The sequence below is a fragment of the Pelophylax lessonae genome, assembly GCF_965119305.1.
Source record: "Pelophylax lessonae genome assembly, chromosome: 1".
In the NCBI taxonomy this organism is placed as follows: domain Eukaryota; kingdom Metazoa; phylum Chordata; class Amphibia; order Anura; family Ranidae; genus Pelophylax; species Pelophylax lessonae.
The window spans coordinates 85,189,083-85,204,458 of NC_138768.1; positions in this window are offsets into that span (position 1 = coordinate 85,189,083).

Consider the following 15,376-nt stretch of genomic DNA (forward strand, 5'->3'; position numbering starts at 1 on the left):
AACGTACACCTTAATATTGCTACCTACGCAAATCACAAAATCCCTTAAAATACCCAATTTAGTCATTCTTCATACCGTAACAATCTGGGGTTTTTAGATAGTTAAAGGCCAGCCAGACTCTAAGTTTTCACACATGCTTAAAATATAAAATAGGTCTGGTGTCTGCGCTTACTAAAATATTTAAATCAAAATCTCTTACAAACACATATCATGTCATTGCTGAAGACAGATTCAAATCATGGGAAAAAAATGGAGCATAAAAAAGAAACGTGAAATGGGCAAACCATGTTTATATAATGTTCATTGTAATGTACCCAAGTTAAAGCGGAGTTCCACTCAAAAGTCGAACTTCTGTTTTAAGTAGTCCTAACCCCCTGACATGCCACATTTGACATGTCATTTTTTGTTGGGGGTGGGTACCTAGATTTGACAGGTACCCGCTCCCACTTTCACTAGTATTGCCTCGAGTGGAAGTTCTCCTCTCCCCCTCCCTCCCTGCAATCTTCTGGGACATGTCAGAGGTCCCAGAAGATTGTTGGCCAATCAAAACGCGCAGCGTGACTTGCGCATGTTCAGTCTGCACCCATCTGTGAAGCCGCAAGCTGTCACAGTCGGGTGCCCGCACTAGTGATGCTGGCGCTGCTGAGACCAGGAGAGGATTGAGGCTTCGGGTGGCCACAGCGCTGGATCGTGGGACAGGTGAGTGTGTGTTTATTAAAAGTCAGCAGCTAAACTTTTTGTAGCTGCTGACTTTTAATAACCACAGAAAAGGCTGGAACTCCACTTTAAGTACAATTATCGGTTAGAAAACCTCTCTCTTGAAAGCATAACTTTAAAAACATAACTGTTTTTGTTGAGAAAAAAACATCTCACCCGGTTAGTTAGTAAACAAAATAACTTTTGCGCAAACAAATCAAAATACGCTTATTGCGATTTTTTTTTTTTTTTTTTACCAAAGATATGTAGCAGAAAACAAATTGGCCTAAAATGTTAAAAAAATTTTGATTTTTACATTTTTTTGGGGAATGTTATATAGCAGAATGTGAAAAATAGTGTTATTTTTTCCAAAATTGTCGCTCTTTTTTTGTTTATAGCGCAAAAAATAAATATCGCACAGGTGATCAAATACCACCAAAAGAAACCTCTATTTGTGGGGAAAAGGGATGTCAATTTTATTTGGGTACAGCGTCGCATGACCGCATAATTTGTCCTTAAAATAACGCACTGCGGAATCGCAAAATAGGGCCTGGTCATTGAGCAGGAAAATCTTCCGGTCTTAAAGTGGTTAATAGAACTACCTTTACTGAAGAATCCCTTCCCCATTTATTTATGGCCACATTTGGAAAGTAAGTGGAGGGGAAGTTTGCCGTCTGATTCCAGCTACATATTGTGAACTAAAATAAAGATCTGGGCATCATTAACCACTTCAATACCCCCGTCCTGCCCAGGCCAATTTTCAACTTTACGCACTGTTGCAATTTGAATGACAATTGCGCAGTTATACAACACTGTACCCAAATGAAATTTTTATCATTTTGTTTCCATACAAATATAGCTTTCTTTTGTGGTATTTATTCACTACTGGGTTTTTATTATTTGCTAAATAATTTAAAAAAGGCCAAAAATGGTGAACACATTTTTCATAGTTCTAAAATTTCGCAGATAAATAACCGTTCTTCATGAATTTAGGCCAAAATGTTTTCTGTTACAGTTCTTTGGCAAAAATACCCCAAATCAATGTATATTATTTAGTCTGTAGGAAAGTTTTAGAGTCCACAAAATATGGTATATACTGTATATCTGAAAACTGATCAATCCTGATGTACATTTCTTGAGGCCCTAAAATGTCAGACTAGTACAAATATCCCCCAAATAACCCCTTTTTGGAAAGTAGACAGTCCAAAGTATTTAGTAAGAGGTGTGGCGTGATTTTTGAAGTTGTCATTTTTTGTCACAATCTTTTTGACAAAGAAGAAACTTAAAAAATATTTTTTTCACATTTTTAAAAACATTTTACATACTGTCACCAGTGCAGTACAGCGTGATATGACAGTATGAAAAAAAACAATTTTATTTACAATTTTAAATTATTTTTCTTCAATTTTAAAAATATTTATTTTATTTATTTATTTTTTTATTACATTTCTTTTACATACTGTGACCAGAGAAATTACTCTAGGGAGGTGACAATAGTTTTTTTTTTTTTTACACACTATGATTGCTTTTAGCAGTGGACTTTGGCAAAAATTGGGATCTCTCCAGAGTTTGGACCGGCTTAGTGATGTCAGCCGACAACACACTTTTGCCCGCTGTTGACTGAATATGGGTCACAGGAGAGCAGAATGAAGTGAACTCTTGTGACCCACAGAAGTATGGTCAAAAGAACTTTGGCCCTACTTCTACTTTAATCTGAATGATCTTGAAGTTTGTAAATTGAAGATCCCACACATTTACTTCCTTGAATTCTGTGACACGTATTCACTATGTCCTGTGAGTAGGCACTGCTGTGTCACATTTCACAGAGATTACCTTCTGAACTACACAGTTTCTGAGAGGAAGCGTTTTAGGAGGTGGAGTCACTACAGGAATCACTGCTTGCCGACAGCAAGTTACCATGGGATATGTAGTCCTTAGAAATGGACGTTAAATAGCAGAGGATAAGCTGCAAAGCATGCAGGGAATGCAGGTAGTTGTCGAAACAGAAGGACAGCAGACAGGCAGCACTCACAAAATGGAATATTTTTCTATTAAGCTTGTCAAATATAACTATTGAGCAGTCAGTCTTACCTTAATTATGGGTTCCCTTATCTTTACCATCCTGCCCTCTTAGTGTTCTTGCAGTTTGATTGTGGTGTGAAAAGTTTGCCCTGCTGGCTGTGTGCCTAATATTAACTCCTGATTGATTAATTTGCAAATTACATCCACACCCACCACAGTATAAAACAAGACCTTCTTTATGGGGAAGCACATACTGGGGGCTCATGCTGGGGTTCTGGGGTTCTTCCAAAAAAGTGGGGGTCTTTAACCACTTGTGGCCCATTTCTGACACTTGTTGTTTACAAGTTAAAATCAGTATTTTTTGCAAGAAAATTACTTAGAACCCCCAAACATTAGACTCTGGAGAATAAAATGGTGGTCATTGCAATATTTTTTGTCATGCGGTATTTCAAACGCCATTTAAAAAAAAAAATACATCCACTGCATTTAAAAAAAATCTAAACAGTAGAGTTACATGTTACGGTTTAAAATTGCGCACCTCCATGGAATGGCGACAAACTATGGTCAATAAAAGTCTCTATAGGCGACATTTTAAAATTTTTTAACGGTTACCAGTTTAGAGTTACAGCATAGCTCTTTTTTTTTAATTATTGTTCTCTCTCATGACTGCCATGTATTTTATAGTCAAGTCGCCGATTCATTGATGTATTAATGTATGTGTATTATTTGGCTTGTACACATTCGTTGGGTTAAGACAGAGGCTACTGTTTGGTGTACACCCCTTGGGGGTGGGCCAGGGGCTTGACAATACCTCTGCCTCCTGTCAAAGTAAAGGTAAAAAGCGATGAGCAAAGACACAGCTTAGTTGGCTCAGAAGAAGAGGTAGGACCTCAAAATGGGTCAGAACTTTTCTGTGGACGTTTTCATCTATGATGAGATACTGTAGATACTACAGCCTTTTTACGTGACATGCCTGTATCAAGCACTCGTATGTGAGTACCTTAATTTTATCAAATAGAAAATCGTTTTTAAGGATAATGCACTAGGCCGGAGCGCCCTTTGTCTGTTTCTTATTTCCAGTAATTTAGACTCCCCCAGTCTTGTGGGGGAACCAAGGCGGCATAAATCTGAACTAGCCTGGAGATTGATCTTAGAGCTTAGCCTTTCTGGGGCCTACCTTCAAGCGCAGGAGAATTGCTTGGTGTTTCTTTCAAGATATATCCCCAAACCCTGGGCTTCCCTTTTTTAACTGTATCCAATGCACCAATCACCATCAACCCACATTCTCTGACAGCAGTCATAATCAACACAATTTAGTCTCTATTCATCTTCTTCCCAAAACCAGCCTCCCTTCTCCTTTACCCCTCTGGAATGCCTGCTCTGTCTGAAATAAACTCACTGCTTTTCACGGCCTCTTTGTTACTAACTCCTTTAATCTACTTGCTGTCCCCGAAACCTGGCTTCATGAATCTTACACTACTTCTCCTGCTTCTCTCTCTCACGGTGGCTTTCTCGCCCCAGACCTAATGGATGCAAGGGAAGCGGAGAGGGATTCCTCCTATCCCCACAGAGCATCTTCCCAGTTCTTCCCTCTATTCCCACTCTGTCTCTCTCATCATTTGAAGCTCACTGTATATATCTATTCTCTCCAATTTCCTTAGGAGCTGATGTGATCTTCTGACCCCCTAGACCATTATCAACTTTCCTTAATGATTTTTCTGCCTGGCTACCCTACTTTCTCTCTTCTGAAATTCCCAAAATCCTACTTATACATCCCTGTTAATACAATCACCCCTGCTACTTCTAAACTCCTTAGTCTAACCTCCTCATTTAACCTGAAGCTTCTACTCACTCCAACGGCAACATCCTTGACCTTGTATTCTCCTACCTATGTGCTCTATTTAACCTCTCCATCAATCCTTTTCCTCTCTATGATCACCACCTTATTAGTTTCTCTCTCTCCCTGTCTTCCACCACCTTTTCCTCCAATTGCCTAACTCTCAAAAGTAGAAACATCGTCACTTTAATCCTTCTCTTCTCTATTCTGCTACTGACCACCTCTATGACAAAATCTCACCCATGTCCTGCCCTAATCTAGCCACTTCTGTCTACAATAAATCCCTGTCCTCAACCCTGGACAAGCTCGCTCACCTCCCTACACACAGGCCTCGACTCCTACAACCCTGCAAACAGGCGACACCATGAATCCCAAAAAATTTAGCCACGCTCTTGAGTTGTGGCTTGTTGTGTAAGACGGGGGGCCTAATTCACTAAGAGTTTGGAGCAGAGCTGCTCACTTCTCCAGAAATAACTCCAGCCTAAACTCATTAGCATCCTAATTAGGTAAGTGGCTGGAGTTAAACCTCTAACTAGGTGCTTTAGTGAATTCGGAGTTGGAGTTAACCAAGTTTGAATTCGGGTTTGGAGTTAACCAAATTCCCTTTGTGTTTTTCATAAAAGGAAATTTGTCTATTCTGAATCACTATTACACAGCAATGTCATCCATTATGGTTTATTGTAATTTTAAGGTATAGTTATGTATCATATGTGTTTTAACCTTTAGATTTACTAATAGCAGACTACACAGCTGTCTAATTAGCAATCTTCATTCTTTATTCATCTGAAACTCTCAGGCATGTCTGATTGTATTCAGCACTTTCGTGTAGTGGTCTATGCTCATAGACAAAGATTGCTAGGTCACGAGTTCAAGGCCCAACCACGATAACACCCTGTGTGCTCACAGTTGTGTGTCATTATTTTTTTTGCCACATAGTAATACATTGGCTACATCACCTAAAATTGCATGTCAATGGCCATGTATATTCAAGAAACAGACATGCATATGTGCAGGGTGCAATTATGCATTTGCCAAGTTTCAGTATTTATTTACAGTTGTCTAAAATTTAAGGAGGTGGTGGCACACTTGGGATTTGAACTCATGCTCGCAGTGTTTATAGACAGGAACACTAACCACTAAACCATTGAGCTGAGCATGATTACCCATGGAATATTTATTCCCATGTTCCAATAGTTAACCACTTCCTTACAGGGCAGTTACACTCCTTCCTGCCCAGGACAATTTTCAGCTTTTTATGCTGTTGCATTTTGAATGACAATTGCACGGTCATGCAACCCTGTACCTAACACAAATGTATGACATTATTTTCACACAAATATTGCTTTCTTTTGGTGGTATTTGATCTAAATGACCTAAATGTTTGGCCCCTAAAAAAAATGTGTTTTTGTTTATGTAATAAAATTTGATAAATCAATATGTTTTTTGTTGCACTGACGAGCATTGATGAGGCTGCGCTGGCAGGCACTGATGAGACACTAATATGCAGCATTGATGGACACTGATAGGTGGCACTGATATGCCGCCTTAATGGGCATTGATAGGTGGCACTGATGGGCAATGATTGGCACTGGTGGGCAGCACTGACAGATGGTAATGATGGCCAGCACTGATGAGGAGGGCACTAACAGGTTCCCTGAGCACTGATTGGCATCAATGGTGGCATGGGTGAGCATCCCTGGTGGCCATGGGTCAGCAATCCCTGGTGACTCTAGTGGCATCCCCCAAGGGTCTGCACTGGTAATCAACGCTCTGATTACAAGCACAGACCCCCCCCCCCACACACACACACACTTACTTTGCATATGAATGCCATTTCTTCACAGCTGAAAGTGGCCCTCACCATGATTAGCCAGTTGATTGTGACCACTTGCTGGAATGTATGCAACCCAATTTGGTGTCATTTCTGGTCCAGGGTGAACGCCAATGTGCCATTTGCAATTTATTGTAAAGAGATTTTGCTTTATTTTAAAAATGGTGCACACAGACAACTAAAATGTATTGGAAATGTTTTACCTAGACCAGTGATGGTAACCCTTAACCCCCCCCCCCTAGATGTTTTTGCCCTACATTTCCCATAATGCTCATGTACTCTGCAGTGTAGGTGAGCATCATGGGAAATGTTACAAAACACCTGTGTTGCCAAGGTTCATCAACACTGACCTAGGCCAACTAAAAAGGTGAGTGAGTGCTGTAGTAATCTTTTATTTAGTAATCATTTTTAGTGATTTTTATTAACTGTTTTGGTTGCATTGATCCACAGAGGCTGAATGGAAATTTTGTATTATTCCTTAATTTATATATATTTTTAGCTAAATATATACATACACACTTTAATTAATTCTTACAATTTAGCCCCCCCACACACTCCCCCTCCTCCCCCACCACACTCCCCCTCCTCCCCCCCCCCCACACTCCCCCTCCCCCCCACACACACTCCTCCCCCCCACACACACACACTCCTCCCCCCCACAAACACAATCCTCCCCCCCACACACACTCCCCCCCCCCACACACACACACACTCCTTCCCCCCACACACTCCCCCCCCCACACACACACTCCTGCCCCCCCACACACACTCCTCCCCCCCACACACACACTCCCCCCCACACACACACTCCTGCCCCATACACACCCCATTCCCCCCGCCATATACACCCACACACCCATACACACTTCGCTGGAGTAAAGGGAGAAACCCTACCCCTGTACACGGAGAAACCCTACCCATGTTCATACTGTACTGCCATTGCACACACACAAAAAATACAAGAAATGGATTACATTCAATAGACACAAAAGATATCTGAATTACATCCAGACAAATATGAAGAAAAGAAAACAGAAAACCAGGAGCTGTGTACAAATGAATAAGCGTTATTGAACATGTATAAAACATCAGTAATCACTCAAGCAGGCATGTGAAATGTGAAATGTCCCCCCCCCCCCTCCCAAAACCCCCAAATCAAGTAATCTTTATTCAAATTACAGTGCAAAGATACAACATATGATGAATAGATAGAGCTTACAATATCCAACAGTCAAGCAAAATAAGTTGTAGACACCTTTGTATTAAGCATAAAACATGCCCAACATACTTTTATGGTTATTGTTTGCATGAGCCTGCCTTTCCATTTAAATAACATCAAATCAGTAGAACATACAGCTACAGAGGCATGAAAATAAAAAAAACACATGTATAGAGTACATAAAGACACACTTTGCAAAAACTATACAAACCATTTAGAGCATGAAAAGCATTCATCCAACAAAATACACTTACTGCAATATGGGTCCTTAGGCATGCCAGCAAACCCCCCCACCCCCAAAAGCAAATTCGGACATAAAGACATGTGGCCCTGCTGCCAGAGGTCAAATGAGCAGCTCTTAAACATCCCTTTATATAACCTTGGTCAGGGCCGTCTTTAATATTGATTGGGCCCTGGGCAAACTTTTTCTTTGGCCCCCCAAGCCCCCATGCAATTTCACTCTCAACTTCCCTCTGTGCCCCCCCCCGCATCTCTGTTCCCCACTGTGTCCCATCTACACATCTGTTCCACTCTGTACCCCCAACTCCCCCACACATCTGTTCTTCTCTGTGCCCCCCCAAACCCCCCTGCACATCTGTTCTCCTCTATCGCCCCCCCCCCCACAAATCTGTTCTCCTTTGTACCACCAACTCCCCCTGTATATCTGTTTCCCTCTATATATATATGGAGGGGTAGGGCCAGCACACCCCTGTTTCCCTCTGTGCCCCCCCCCCGCATCTCTGTTCCCCATTGTATCCCACCTACACATCTGTTCTCCTGTGTACCCCCCACAAATGTATTCCCCTCTGTACCCCCCAACCCCCCACACATCTGTTCTTCTCTGTGCCCCCCCCAAACCCCCCTGCACATCTGTTCCCCTCCCTAGCCCCCCACAAATCTGTTCTCCTCTGTACCACCAACCCCCCCCTGCACATCTGTTCCCCTCTGTACCCCCCCACAAATCTGTTCTCCTCTGTACCACCAACCCCCTGCACTTCTGTTCTCCTATGTACCCCCAAACCCACCCCAATCTAATCCCCTCTGTACCCCCAAACCCCCTTCTGTGCATCTGTTCCCCTCTGTACCCTTCCACAAATCTGTTCTCCTTTGTACCCTCACCACTCCCCCCCCTGCACATCAGCTCCTCTCTGTACCCCCTTCTGCACATCTGTTCCCCTCTGTACCCCCAACACTCCCCCCTGCACATCTGTTACCCGCTGTACCCCCAAACCCCCCTGCACATCTGGTCCCCTCTGTACACAATCATGCACTATAAACTTGACAGCAGATTCAACGTTTTTTTTTTTTTACTTCAGGTGACTAGACTGGGTGCAGCACTGTGTGTGCTACATGTTCTTCCACTACCTGAGCCAATGGGGAGAGCTGCGCTGATGCCTATCCTTCCACTACAGATCACTGACGGTCCTGGAGGAGGAGGGAGGGGAAATCGCTGCAAGCTCAGACTTACATGCAGCTCTGCGGTGCCCACGTGGGATCTTCCTCCAGCTAGCAGGTCACTTCCTTGTGTACAGTGGAGAGGGGAGGGGCCTCTGACCCCAGCAGCTAATCGGCTTCAGTGTATAAGTGAATGGCTTTGCTTGTACACTGAAGAGAGAAGCTGATTAGCTGCTCAGGTCAGAGGCCCCTCCCCTCTCCACTGTACACAAGGAAGTGCCCTGCTAGCCGGAGGGAGATCCCACAGCCATGTTTTCAAAGCCGGAAACGTCGGCTATCAGTGACCTGACAGCTTGCCCAGCCAGAGAACACCAGGACAAAGAACCCGGGACACCAACAGACGGGACATGGGTCTAAAAACCGTGACTTTCCCTGGCAAAAATGGAACTGTTGGCAGCTGCTTTGGGCCCCACAATGATGACAGGGCCCAGGGCAGCTGCCCCATTTGCCCTGCGTTAAAGACAACCCTGACCTTGGTTAAACTACACCCACCCAGTATAGGAAACGCCCAGCAAAGTAATTAATTGGGTCTGTTGGTTCCTAAACCAAAATCACCAGTTCACTAATGAATGAGTGTTTGCCTGGCCATCCATGATCCAATTTTCTTACAATTTTCTGTCCAATTTTCTTGAAATTTACCTTCAAGTATGTAGTACGAAGGCCTGCCTAATTAGATACAAGTGAATGTGTTGTTTAGCTTTGACCATTATGTGGTTTGTGGTAGATCTAACAGAAAATTGTACTATAAAAGTTGACTATGTATGGCCAGCCTTAGGCTGGCCAACAATTTTTGTTGTACATATATATCTATATATATATATGTATGTATATATATATATATATATATATATGTATAGATATATACAGTGCCTTCCGAAAGTATTCTGCCCCCTTGAACTTTTCGACCTTTTGCCACATTTCAGGCTTCAAACATAAAGATATAAAACTGTAATTTTTTTGTGAAGAATCAACAACAAGTGGGACACAATCATGAAGTGGAACGAAATTTATTAGATATTTCAAACTTTGTTAACAAATAAAAAACTGAAAAATTGGGCGTGCAAAATTATTCAGCCCTTTACTTTCAGTGCAGCAAACTCTCTCCAGAAGTTCAGTGAGGATCTCTGAATGATCCAATGTTGACCTAAATGACTAATGATGATAAATAGAATCCACCTGTGTGTAATCAAGTCTCCGTATAAATGCACCTGCACTGTGATAGTCTCAGAGGTCCGTTTAAAGCGCAGAGAGCATCATGAAGAACAAGGAACACACCAGGCAGGTCCGAGATACTGTTGTGGAGAAGTTTAAAGCCGGATTTGGATACAAAAAGATTTCCCAAGCTTTAAACATCCCAAGGAGCACTGTGCAAGCGATAATATTGAAATGGAAGGAGTATCAGACCACTGCAAATCTACGAAGACCTGGCCGTCCCTCTAAACTTTCAGCTCATACAAGGAGAAGACTGATCAGAGATGCAGCCAAGAGGCCCATGATCACTCTGGATGAACTGCAGAGATCTACAGCTGAGGTGGGAGACTCTGTCCATAGGACAACAATCAGTCGTATACTGCACAAATCTGGCCTTTATGGAAGAGTGGCAAGAAGAAAGACATTTCTTAAAGATATCCATAAAAAGTGTCGTTTAAAGTTTGCCACAAGCCACCTGGGAGACACACCAAACATGTGGAAGAAGGTGCTCTGGTCAGATGAAACCAAAATCAAACTTTTTGGCAACAATGCAAAACGCTATGTTTGGAGTAAAAGCAACACAGCTCATCACCCTGAACACACCATCCCCACTGTCAAACATGGTGGTGGCAGCATCATGGTTTGGGCCTGCTTTTCTTCAGCAGGGACAGGGAAGATGGTTAAAATTGATGGGAAGATGGATGGAGCCAAATACAGGACCATTCTGGAAGAAAACCTGATGGAGTCTGCAAAAGACCTGAGACTGGGACGGAGATTTGTCTTCCAACAAGACAATGATCCAAAACATAAAGCAAAATCTACAATGGAATGGTTCACACATAAACATATCCAGGTGTTAGAATGGCCAAGTCAAAGTCCAGACCTGAATCCAATTGAGAACCTGTGGAAAGAACTGAAAACTGCTGTTAACAAACGCTCTCCATCCAACCTCACTGAGCTCGAGCTGTTTTGCAAGGAGGAATGGGCAAAAATTTCAGTCTCTCGATGTGCAAAACTGATACCCCAAGCCACTTACAGCTGTAATCGCAGCAAAAGGTGGCGCTACAAAGTATTAACTTAAGGGGGTGAATAATTTTGCATGGCCAATTGTTCAGTTTTTTATTTGTTAAAAAAGTTCGAAATATCCAATAAATTTCGTTCCACTTCATGATTGTGTCCCACTTGTTGTTGATTCTTCACAAAAAAATTACAGTTTTATATCTTTATGTTTGAAGCCTATAATGTGGCAAAAGGTTGAAAAGTTCAAGGGGGCTGAATACTTTCGCAAGGCACTGTATATATATTTTTTGTGATTCATATATATATACATATATATGTATATATATATATATATATATATATATATAGATATACATAGATATGTGCATTTCTCTCATTAGCGCCGGAATAGCGCCGTTTTACCGCGAATTTGCGGCAGTATTTGTCCTCCAAAAGTACAATTCTTGCCTCCGCACTGCCAAACAGACACATTTTATCACTCTCATTAACACCCTCTCATCCAGTCCCCCCCAACTCTTCTCTACCTTTAATCTCTACTTCGTCCTCCACTGCCTCCACCCACTAAATCAATCACTGCCTAGGAGATTGCTAATCACTTAAAAAATAAAAAAGATTGATTCAATTTGTGATGAAATCTCCACTCTACAGGTATCTTCCACAATTAAAGCCCCACATCAACAGGTACATTCAACACTCCCCTTTTCAAACCTGCTGCCATAGACGAAGTTGCTAAACTGCTTTCTAGCGCCCACCTAACCATCTGTCCCCTGGACCCTATTCCCTCTCAAATCCTACGGTCACCCTCTGACTCTATCCTATAAACTCTAACCCACATCTTTAATCTCTCACTCTCTTCTGGCATCTTCCCATATGCTCTAAAACATGCACTGGTCACCCCCATACTTAAAGAGGAAGTAAACCCTCCTCAGGAAGTTGTACCTATAGGTAAGCCTATATTAAGGCTTACCTATAGGTACTGTAAATATCTCCTAAACTTGCACCGTTTAGGAGATATTTACCTTTAATGGAGCCAGTGACGTCACTGGCGCATGCGCTCTGAAGGAACGGCTGATCGTGCCGTTCCTTCAGAGCCCCGTGCCGTGACCGTCGGCTCCCGCGCGCGTGCGCGGGAGTGACGTCACCGCGGCTCCGGCCAATCAGATGGCCGGATGCCGCGATCCCGGAAGACGGGCGACATGTCATGTCGCCCGTCATACAGGTAAGAGAGCGGCACGGCGGGGGCTCGTTCTAAGGTAAGTATTTCATAATGAGCTAGTATGCGATGCATACTAGCTCATTATGTCTTTCTCTTGCAGGTTGTAAAAAAAAAAATTTTTTTTAAAACGAGTTTACAACCTCTTTAAAAAGCCATCCTTGGACCATATCAATCTTAACAATCTATGACCTATCTCCTTGCTCCCCTTTTCCTCTAAATTTCTTGAACGCCTGGTCAACAACCAACTGAGTGACAACCTCTTTAAAAATAACCTTCTTGATTCCCTTCAGTCTGGATTTCGCCTTTAACATTCCACAGAAACTGCTCTTTTAAAGCTCACAAATGACTTACTAACAGCAAAATGCAAAGGACACTATTCTGTACTCCTACTTCTGGATCTTTTGGCTGTCTTTGATATGGTTGACCACCCCCTCCTACTCAAAAAACTGCACTCCTTTGGTCTCCATGACTGTACTCTTAACTGGCTCTCATCCTAGCTATCCCACCACACCTTAATTTTCACTTACAACTCTACTTCCTCCTCTCCTCTTCCTTTCTCTGTCGGGGTCCCCCAAGGTTCTGTTCTTGGACCTCTCCTATTTTCAATCTACAACTCCTCCCTGGGTCAGCTGATAGCCTCCCATGGCTTTCAATATAATTTCTACACTGACTACACCCAAATCTATCTCTCCGCCCCCCCAGCTCACTCCATTAATCTCCTCACGCATCACTAACTTTCTATCAGACATATCTGTTTCTATGTCACACCACTTTCTCAAACCCAACCTGTCATCCTGGACTCTGAACTCTCCTTTTAGCCCCACATTAAATTACTTTCCAAGGCTTGCAGACTTAACTTCTGCAACATCTCTAAAATACGTCCCTTTCTAACCAACAAAACCACAAAGCTCCTGATTACTCCCTGGTTATCTCTCATCTCGGCTACTGCAACTCCCTTCTCATTGACTTACCTTTAAATAGGAAATCCCCCTGTCAGTCCATCATGAATGCTGCTGCCAGACTCGTCCACCTTACAAACCACTTAGCATCTGCTTCCCCTCTTTGCCAATCCCTCAGTTGGCAAAATACTAACAATAACTTACAAAGCTATCCACAATTCAGCCCCCAGCTACATCACTAGCCTAGTCTCAAAATACCAACCTAATTATTCTCTTTATCCTCTTAAGACCTCCTGCTCTCTAGCTCCCTTATCAGCTCCTGCCATGCACCCCTCCAGGAGCCTCTCCTATCCTTTGTAATTCCCTACCCCAATCTATCTGACTATCTCCTACTCTATCCATTTTTAGGCGATTCCTGAAAATGTTTCTCTTCAGAGAAGCCTATCCTGCCCCCACCTAACAACTGTTCTTTTATTTTCTCCATCAGCCAATCACCCCACAGTTAATAACCTTTGTATCACTTGACCCTCCCTCATAGATTGTAAGCTCCAAGGAGCAGGGCCTTCTGATTCCTCCTGTATTGAATTGTATTGTAACTGTACTGTCTGCCACAACATTATCTATCTATCTATCTATCTATCTATCTATCTATCTATCTATCTATCTATCTATCTATCTATCTATCTATCTATCTATCTATCTATCTATCTATCTATCTATCTATCTATCTATCTATCTATCTATCTATCTATCTATCTATCTATCTATCTATCTATCTATCTATCTATCTATCTGCCATCTTGCTTGAGGTGATATTAGCTGTATTAGTTCAGTTGCGACAGAAACAATTGAGTACTGTATATGATACTTTTTTTATTTGCACTAAGATACAATTTTTTAGGACAAGCTTTTGGGGTACGCCACCTTCTTCAATACTTGCCCTGAAGGCTTGTCCTGAAAAATTGTGTGTTAGTACAAATAAAAAAGATATCACGAACAGTAGTTGTTTCTATCAGCCAAAAATAGTTCTTGCATGGGGGCTTTTGGGTAACTTTGCTATTTACTTGCTAATTTCAGGGCCAAATAACTGGATTGTATGGATTTTGTCATTATTACCATAAGTAAGTTGGGTCAGGGACCCAGCCATATGTACACATATAGTCAGCCTAACAGATGGGGTGAAGTATAAAGTTTTCATTAAATCTCTGTGTCCTGGTCCTGTGTTATCTATAGATTTATGGGAGGTGACCCCTGGTTATAGTGAATTTATCATACAGCAAGGACATGTTCCAGGCTCTCCGGTATTCCAGTAAATGATGACCAAGGTGAAAGGTCACAGGACTGGTATCTATCACAGGAAACAGGCGATGGACTGTACTTCATCTGAACAGAAACAAAAAGGGAAAATCTGAACATGAGATCTGTTGAAAAATGTAGTAAATAACAAAACATGAGCTGGAATTCAATGCATGACCCTTACTGGTAACTACTGACAATATAGAAGTAGAGGAAAGAGAATGTGGAAAAATTCCCTTCAAAATAGGAGTTGATTTAACAAACTAAACAAAAACAGGGACATTTTTATACAGGAGCTAACATGGCTCCACTAAACTGATTGCAAACCATCATTGCATGTCAATACAGTTTGATTCCTCAATTTGGGATTTCAATTCTCATGGTTTCCAGGAATAGTGAACAGATTATTCTTCTCTTCTAGGAAACATAAGAGTCTTTTCACATGCAGTATGTGCAGGAGTGTGTAGCTGTAGAAACAGAAACAATGCAAGGGAATAATGACTGTTAAAGAGACCCAATTTAGGCAAAGTAACAGAGTCACCCCCATACACCAACCGCTAGGTATGTATACTTACCCAGCCATACTCCTTCACTGCTTACTTGAACTTCTGGAGGCCTTGCTAATGGAGTGGGGCTTCCAGGTATGGAGGAGCACATGACCTCCCCTATGTGGCAATGCTCAGGCCTGGGCGGC